We start from the raw sequence: 9,699 nt of genomic DNA, 5'->3' as shown, positions 1-9,699 counted from the left end.
GGAAATGGCAAATGTAAATTATATAATTTCATTTTCATTTTGCACCCAACTTTGCACATATGGATAATGCAAAATGTAAATTTAAATACAGAAATGCATTGACATTTTGCATATTGCATTTTAAATTGAATTTCGCTACCTACAGTATATGCTTCCATAGTGCGCCAGATGGGCTGAATTTTAGCACCAGTCCAGCCCTGATGATTCTCCTCTTCTAGGGCCAGAAAGAAGACCTTCTAATAATAAAACTATTTAACAAAAACTCCTTAAGGGAGCTGTATATGCTCAAAAGTTGTTGCTGCTTCTGGAAACCTGTTTGCTTTGGCTTCATATATCTGGGGTTATTGTATTTATTCTTTTAATGTGTTGTAGCCTGGAATATTTAGTGTGCATACTCATTGTATCTCTGTGTGTTGGAGATTTGATTTAAACGAATTATTCCTGTGGTAGAAAACGTTATGGCACCAAGATAGGCTACTATGAAGGGGGGCCCTTGAGTTTGCTATAGCCCCAGGGCCCTATGTGTTCTTAATCCGGGCCGGGCCTGGGCCCTAGGCCCCCCGTAGTGCCGACGCCATCATGTAACGTAGCCAGCATTAAGAATGTGACTGTGAGGAAATTTTACCACTGATTAATTAACATGGGACAACATCAGTGTTATCCAAATACACTCGCATATTTAACAAGAAAAGATGCCAATGACGTTCAGCATCTGTAGCTCTTATTTATCGTTAATGTTTGATGTTAAGATCTTCCACAAATCTTTTAACCGAAATTTTATTAGCATTATTCGTTATTAACCAAACGAATTAGAGGTAAGCATAGACGACCTATAGGCTACCCGCGTTGTAACAAATAAATGAAAGACCTATGGATTTTCCCCTAACTGACAAAGAAATGCTTAGTTTTTGGTTCATTAAAACTCACTAAACTTTTATAAAAAAAAAGACTAAGACTGATTACATCTGCATTAAAACAAACTTTTCCCCCATTAAAACGAACGCTCAGTGGCCCATTATTACTTTAATGAAAAAAAGACAAACTAGGCTATTAAACAAATAAATATATTTGATTAATTAACAAAAAAGTTCTGCGCGTTTGCCGGAGCCGCTATGACCCGGTCAATCTTGTGCTGCGGCTCGTGCTGTACGAAGTGGACGCTTGTCTTCTGTCCAACTCAACTAGGCTACATTATTTATGTTAGGCCTATTATATAAAAATCAGTGGATGGCCGAGCACCGGCAAAAGCCTTAAGAGTTAGTTATTTATCTATCTAATTATTTATCAACATGTTAGGCTACTAAGCGTCTAGGGCTGTGCACACTCATAACATAAATTCTGGCTAAATGCAACATTCCTGCGGCTATGATTAGCCTACAGTACAGTAAAAATTAAATCCACCCTCAGCCAATTTGCATTTACAGTAGGCTATTTGCAATCACCATCCCATGTCCAAAACTGAGCTTACTGTCTAAAACAGTGCTCAAATTGAGGTAAATCCTATAGGGCACTGATTCTAAAAGTGTGGTACGCAATCTCCCTCTAGTGATACGTAGAGGAATCACTGATTTAAATATAAATTAATGTTAAAACAACTTTTAAAAAGTTTGCAAGGTGGCTAAATGATGCCTTTTATTTTTTTTTTTTTTTGATCAAGTACTGTACATTTTTTACTTTACATTTAAGTACACTACAGTTTTATATAACTTTTAGGTACAGTACATTGTAATGTTTTTTATTTACCTGTATGTAAGCACAGTGCAGTGTTAATATTCAAACTGTATTTACAATGTTTAAAGTGGCTGACAATAATAAATATTCTTATTATGAATAACACTGCCTCATTTTTTAACTGTGCATAGATGTAGCTGAATAATTAGGCCTACTACGCTACTGTATTTTAATGTTGGTCATTATGGCGATACTTGGAGAGCCAAATATTTTCTGAGGTGGTACTTGGGGTAAAAATTGAGAACCACTGCTATAGGGGGTCCCCTTTTTTTTGAAGAGGCTGGGGGTTATGTTAGTGTTGCTATAGCATAATATAATTTATAAGAACCGGCTTTTGAGTTCATTAACAATATATACAAAAAGATACATATTCAGTCAATGCAATGTTAGGCTACATAACAACGAGAGATAAACTATTGTTCGTCTTTTTAATTGCTTACCCAAATTAATATTTGATGTGATTTCCATATACATATAGATTAAATATCTAAAAAAAAAAAAAAAAGTAGAAAATAAACTCTGGGTATCACTGTCATTTAGTAGCAATTTATTTGATTATTTAATCTTCATTTACTAGTGAAAATTCCACTCTGAGCAATGGTGCCAGCCGTCCCTTTGCGCCATCAGGTGGAGATTTCACTAATGCTTTTGTTTGACTACATGCATACTGTATACTTCAAAGAATGTCATGCACGATCATTTTGATTCATTTTCGACATTTTGGGTAGTTTTGATGCCATGAGCCAGTTTTGATGCCTTTGCAATAATCATCAATATAGACTAATAATTCATTAAAGGCACAATATGTAATTTTCGCCGCTGGAGGGTGCGTATTCAAAATAAACAGAATATTTTTTAATTGTTTAAATATCTTTTTGGATTTGAGACTTTAATCTTTGCAACTTTACAGATGTATGTGGGGTAAAGCAGCGGAGCTTTTATTATGCCACAGTCGAGCGCTTCCGCTGCTTCCGGTCGTGTGTATGTGGGGTAAAGCAGCGGAGCTTTTATTATGCCACAGTCGAGCGCTTCCGCTGCTTCCGGTCGTGCGTATGTGGGGTAAAGCAGTGCTGTTTTATCATACTAGATACATTTGAAAGTTATGTTATAATGCTACTCTGTGCGGTCATCACCTGTCTAATAAAACGCATAACATATTAAAGCGTCTTTGGTGTTTCCATGTTTTCTACAAAACAACAGAAATCGAGGGGTTAAGACGTCATTGGCAGGCGACACAATGCCACTATAGACACGCTCCGTGCCACTAGCTAAAATTGCTTATTTCTCTGGATTTAAACATTCTTCGAAACATTTAGGATAATGTAAGTACACAAGTCAGCAAAATATATGACACTGTTCTAGTGGTTTATGGATATTTTAATAAAAAAATATTACATATTGTGCTTTTAATGATCAGTTATAATTACAGACTTGTCACAGCACTCATTTGTAAACCATTTTGGATAAAAGAGTCTGCTAAATGACTAAATGTAGGCTAAATGTATAAAATGTAAAAAAAAATAATAATTAAAATTTAGTGCACGTTTCCAATGTATGTAGGTAAGATACAAAAGCCCAGACATTGAGTGGATAAATATAGTATCTGGGGGACCCCCCTACTTCTATTTTTTTTTTTTAATCAGTGCTTCTCATCCATTCTGCACTGTCTATGGGTAGCGCAGCTTCGCCATACAGAGATTTAACTACGCGCACAGCTAAATAAAACAGGCTGGGTGCTGTGAAATGCGTTAGGGTGCACAGAAGAAAGCCTGATCTAGGACCTGCCCCTGTACAGCAGCAGATGACTATTATTTTGTTGAACAAACTGAGGATGACGTCACGGGCTCAGATTTGGTTGACCAATCGGTGAAAAGGGGCGTGTCATGACCGCCCACAAGGGGAAAACTAATTTTGAAGTCGTTTATCAGTTTTCTACCCGTGAACCAAAAAAAATCTCCAAAATCTTGTTTTTGCAGGGGGTTTTTTTTGTTTGTTTTTTGTGAACAAATGAAAAAACTACTGTTTTCTTGTTTCTGCTTATTTCATTTCAAACTGAAAAACAAACTATCAAAACGTACACGGACCAACAGCACACACAAATGGTGTGGTTTCATATTTAAAAGTATCATTGAATTTTTCCCAACAATTATTTTTATATTAAATTTTTTTTTTAAACATTAATCTTATAACATTATTTATGTATTTGCAATTTTGCGGTGTAGATGCATTTATGGCACCTCAGCTTCATCAAACCGTCTGCGTAAATACATCTAATGCACTTCAGATTAAGTTTCTGCAGTTTAGGATTTCATTTGAATAATTGAATTAATTATTTTAACTGAATTAATTGAAACAATTTAAGAATTTGATGTGAAAGATGACACATACATTTAATATAGTTAGAGAAAAGTATGTCCATTTATAAACAGTGGGAAATGACATATGTTTTGCTATACACAGCAACTCATTTCTACCTCTTTCCAGTCAGAGAGCGCTTTATTTTGAGAGTTTTTTGAGTGAGAGAACAACTTAGTCCAGATTGGGGGAAATTGTAATGTTCAATAATTTATTTTATTATGTAAATAATTTTATGCATTGAAAAAAAAGTAGATTTTGTTTGTATATGCTGTCAATTATAATTTTTTAAAAGAAAATTGGAATCTGCAAAAATCGGTATCGGCAGGTCACACTTAAAAAACAAAAACGTAACTTGAAAGAAAATTGAAGAAAATTAAAATTGGTGCATCTCTAGCTTCTGTTTCACACACAAGGAATGTGTAATTTAAGCCATAAAAATATCATAAAAGTACTCATGTGCTACATTGGCATGAGGCAGTCAAATTAACTTTTCTGATACTTCACAGTTCATTGCTGTTGTTTTCACGGTTGAGGGCGAGTAAATTATGACAATTTTCATATCTGAACTTTCCTGTTTACAGAGTCTGTGAATTTAATACCATACTTTTTCCTCCATACTTCCACAATCAAAGAATAATCAATCATTCTTTACATCAATAAGGCACAACAACATTTGTGAAGGGGGGGGGGACTACTCACTGCCCAAGAAAGAGATTAGAAGAAATCAATCTATCAATGTCACTATCAGCAGACTTTATTATACAATCACGATTACAGAATTTACTAAGACCTCAATTCATTTACAAAATCCAACTTCTTCCTCAGAGAAAACAGATGACAAATATTATCACTCTTTATGACCGTAGGAACAAAAATGTAAGAAGCATCTGGCACAGTCCTGCTACTTTGTCAACTATGGAATTTAAAGTCTTTAGAGATCTGCTGCATGATTTGGTTCATATTACAGAAAACATCACTTAGAAGTAACACATGAGGATCATAAAGTATTAATGATTAAATAAAGCAGTAAAATTTGTACTTTAGGTTAATTATCAACTACTTAGAAGTACATAAATGACACAACATAGTACATAAACTGAGTGCATTAACTACTGAGCTGGACTGTTTGCAATTACACTTAATAATTTTCCAATGATGTTTGATGCTTTATTTACAGTGAGTAAAAAAAAAAGAATCCGCCCCCTTTAAAATAATCACATTTTGTTGTTTTGCAGCCTGAAATGAAGACGGACACAGTTCTTGTTTTATCCAGCTTACTTGCTACTCCACGAGAGAAAGAAAAAATAGCATCCGAGTGATTAGGATTGCTCTGTTCAACAGTCATTTTGCCTCCTGTTTTAAAGACCGGTTCACACCAACACAAATATTTGGTACAAAAATTCAGTCAGATTTCTGCATGAGATTTTTCAATGCATAAATAAACAGTGGAAAAGCTGAATGAAAATAGTTCCAAAAGTATTTTTATTTTTTCTAGTCTTTGTTAAAGCATTATAAGTCATGAACCAAAGCAGCCATAAGGTGAATCACAAAAGTTCAAACTTTGATTTTAAGCAAAAACGTATTTGAAAATCAGACAAAAAGGCAGAGGTACAGTATACTTAACGGCTTAAGTGAGGGAAAGAACTACATTAAACAAACTTAAACTAAACTTTTTTTTAGACAAATATTAAACTATTGATTTAAAGTTGTTAATTTTATCTATAGAAACAATATATTTTAAGTTTGTTGCAAAATGTTCATATATACAGAAATCATTTGCAGTGCTTCATGGGAGTGGGCGGTCCCTGCAAAGCTCTTTTGGTGCAATTTGCTCACTGTGACTCTCTGATTGGTGGGATTTTCTATACAGCATCATGGGTAATGTAGTTTTTCACCATAAATTTAGCTGTTGTGATTATTTTAAAATAAGTTCAAATAATATGAACTGATGGCTTCAGTAAAAGCATATACCATCGATTACCAACCTTGGAACTCACAGTTCTGTCTTTAAAAGTTTATAAGTTATATAAACTAAAAATAATAGTTTTTGATTTTCTTTTAATGTTGAAAATTTAGAAAAGTCTACTTTGCGATGGAGAAAATTTTTCAGAACCTGACTATGGCACTCCATTTAAAGAAAGAGAGAGAGGGAGAGAGAGCGAGAGAGAGTCTGCACAGATGCATTAACAGCCATTCATTCAAATTAAAATGTTTTTCGCACTGAATTTTCACACCGAATATTCGTCTAGGTTTGAACAGGCTGTAAGAAAGCACTTTCTTAATGAAATTAGGGAAAAGCATCTTGTGACTTGATATTTATAGCTAGTGGTCGACCAATATATTGCCACGGCTGATATATCGGCCGATATTTGGCATTTTTCAAATATCGGCATTGGCCGATAAGTTTTTCTATTTGGCCGATGCGTTCGTGGTGGGACTTTTATTTTGATGGCGCTGATAACGGCAGCGCCTGAACACACAGTGCTCACATTCTCCCTCTTGTTCGTTGTCGTCGTTAACAGCTCTGTCCACAGACAGAAGTCTGTCTAATAACCAGATAGATCTGTTAAACAAAGGAATTAAAATGTATACAAAAAAGTATTATAAACGATTGCTTTTATATTTTTAGTAATAGAAAGGCAACCATTATAATACTTTCTCATTTGCCGTCAGCATTCAGCAAATACGCATTTATATCATTTAAACAAATCTTTGAATGATTAATACACATCTAATTTCAAAAACCTTGCAAACTTAGTCGAATCCAGCTATGAGATCTTATGAAGTGTGCATTTGTATCCTGCATGTGTTCTCTGTGTGACGGTCGGTCTGTGTGAATTGAATACGGACAGGAGGAGAGTTCAGCTTCACTGGAGACGCGCGATCGACAACTTTAAACTCATGATTTCAAATTATGCAGCGCTTCATGCTTTTGCCCAATGTCATATTAATGTCATTTTCACTGTGTTTTTGTATGTAAAAATGAGTGTTACCTTGGCTTTATTTGAAAAAATGTGATTCCCAATGCACACAAACTTCCCAGATTACGGAGTGCCCTGTTGGTTACAGTGTTTAGTTCCTTTTTAATTATATTTTTATTAAATATTTGTTTATTTGTAAAAAAAAAAATACTTTGTAATTTAAAGAATAAGCATGTTTATTTTACACATTTATTTTTTAATCCATATTCAAATGATTTCAAGTTTCTTAAATATTAAATAAAATCATATCGGCTTTATATCGGCCACCCTGCTTTCCAAGATATCGGCATCAGCATCGGCTGTCAAAACACCAAAATCGGTCGACCACTACTTACAGCTTTAAAGTCATTACACCTACTGATCATTAACAATATGCAAATGTGGCAAAATGGGACCTCATGCTTTAATCTTGTGATTCCTTGAAGTGCCCTTTTGGTTGGTACTTTGTGGTACAATTGGCATATGGGGGCGGCGGTTGCATCACTGTACATAATAACGTTCAGTCTGGGGCAACACACACAGGATATGGTCTTGCATTAAAAAAAGGAATAAAATGTAGAGTCATAGATCAGTCCATTACATTTCACTTAACAAGAGACTTCAGAGTCAGATAGAGAAGATGGTTGTCCTTTACATTACGAATCAGTAAATAAACAACATTTACTAATCAAACTGTGTGGATAAGTGATGCTGACTTTATACACCCTTGATCTCATCTGCAAAGACGCCTTGCAATTCCGATGATGTAATTAAACGATCAAAGCGAAGTTTTGTTTATAGGCTACTAAACAGAAAAGACACGTTGCAGAAATCAGAAGTGCAGACATCGCATTTTGAACCTTGCTTTCCGTTCAATAATCCTGTGGTGTGGAAAAATAAAAATGGCAACATTCAAAAACCAAATAGCCCGAGTTGTTGACAAGATGAAGTGTAAACTTTATATAGGCTACTGTTTACTACTGCTGCCTTTTGTTGTCGCTCATATTAAATGTTAGACATATATAACCTGCCAAACATTCATGAATCAACATAAATAGATTAATACAGCTTGAGGGCTAATTTGATCAATTCCAAGATAATACGATTCAGCACATTTCTACTAGCCAAACTTCAAACTTGAACTCGTTTAATCGTCTAAACTCTTTGAAAGAACAGGGTAGTGTAATGTAACAGTGGTTTGTTTCTGACTTCATGAACGGCACTATTGAAAACAGAACTGCAACGTGTACAACTGACTCAATGTATCACCTGACGGAAAAGCTGCAAAGATTCAGTGTTGAAAACTCACCTCAGACCGGCTGCGCAATGAGATCGTTTTATTTCATCATCCGGGAGGACATTAACTTACTCAAGAGTTTCACCTCTTAGACCTATACTTAAAGCTCAGGATCTATTCCGTGACATTTGAAGCCACGCTAAAGTTTGTAACACATTACGGCTGGTCACGTGACTGCTACTTCTTGGTTGGGTCCAAAACCTAAAACACTGCCTTCTCTGAATACACAAAGTTTTCGGAGGTCGACCGCACAACCCCTCCAAGTTTCGTCACAGTGTCCGGGTTGTAAAAATACCACGGCTAGGGCTTGACTTATGAGTATTAATCTTGTGCAGCGAATTCTACTGTGCTGAAGGCTGAGCTCATGAATATTAATGAGACTAATTGACGCTACTGGAAGGCTTCTAAGTGACGTCAGCCTTGCCTAATTAATAGTCATAAGTTAAACCTTCGCAATAGAATGATTCATACACACTTAATTTATTGTCATCCGAGTCTGAATAAGGCAAACATTATTACTCATTATGAACTCTATTGAGATCTGTTGCATTTTTTTTATCAGTTTGGAAACACTGCAGCGGTAATTCTAGCTGCATGACAGGTTTCTGTTACATAAAAATTCACTCAGCAGATGAGGATAATAAAGTATTATTGATTATATTGAACAAAATGTACTTTGGCTTTATTGCACACTAACTAATCCATAAACAGTGTGCCAGTAATGTGCAATATGTCAAGAAAATCTTTGATGTCAGGGTAACACTGTGTTTAGACATTAACAAACATTCAGTATCAAAGCTTTCAGCTAGCTCACCTTACTTGTGAAGCTGATTTGATTAATCATAAAGATCTGATTAAATGCCAACAACCAACAGTAAAATGAGCCTGACCATGCAAAAAGGATCAAAACGTCTCTATTATTTCATCTGTATTTATATAACAGTAAAACATTATTGACAGGATTATTTTCATTACTTTATTTTGGCGTGAAATATGAACCAGATGAGATTCACCTTGATTACTCAAATTTGGACATTTTTCAATTTTCCTAGACAGATTTGTTGAGTATGTAAAAATGTGTTGATATATCGGCCGATATTTGGCATTTTTCAAATATCGGCATTGGCCGATAAGTTTTTCTATTTGGCCGATGCGTTCGTGGTGGGACTTTTATTTTGATGGCGCTGATAACGGCAGCGCCTGAACACACAGTGCTCACATTCTCCCTCTTGTTCGTTGTCGTCGTTAACAGCTCTGTCCACAGACAGAAGTCTGTCTAATAACCAGATAGATCTGTTAAACAAAGGAATTAAAATGTATACAAAAAAGTATTATAAACGATTGCTTTTATAT

The sequence above is a fragment of the Sinocyclocheilus grahami genome, unplaced genomic scaffold (assembly GCF_001515645.1).
Source record: "Sinocyclocheilus grahami isolate Dianchi unplaced genomic scaffold, SAMN03320097.WGS_v1.1 scaffold1639.1, whole genome shotgun sequence".
Lineage (NCBI taxonomy): Eukaryota > Metazoa > Chordata > Actinopteri > Cypriniformes > Cyprinidae > Sinocyclocheilus > Sinocyclocheilus grahami.
Note: the sequence above shows the minus strand (reverse complement) of the source record.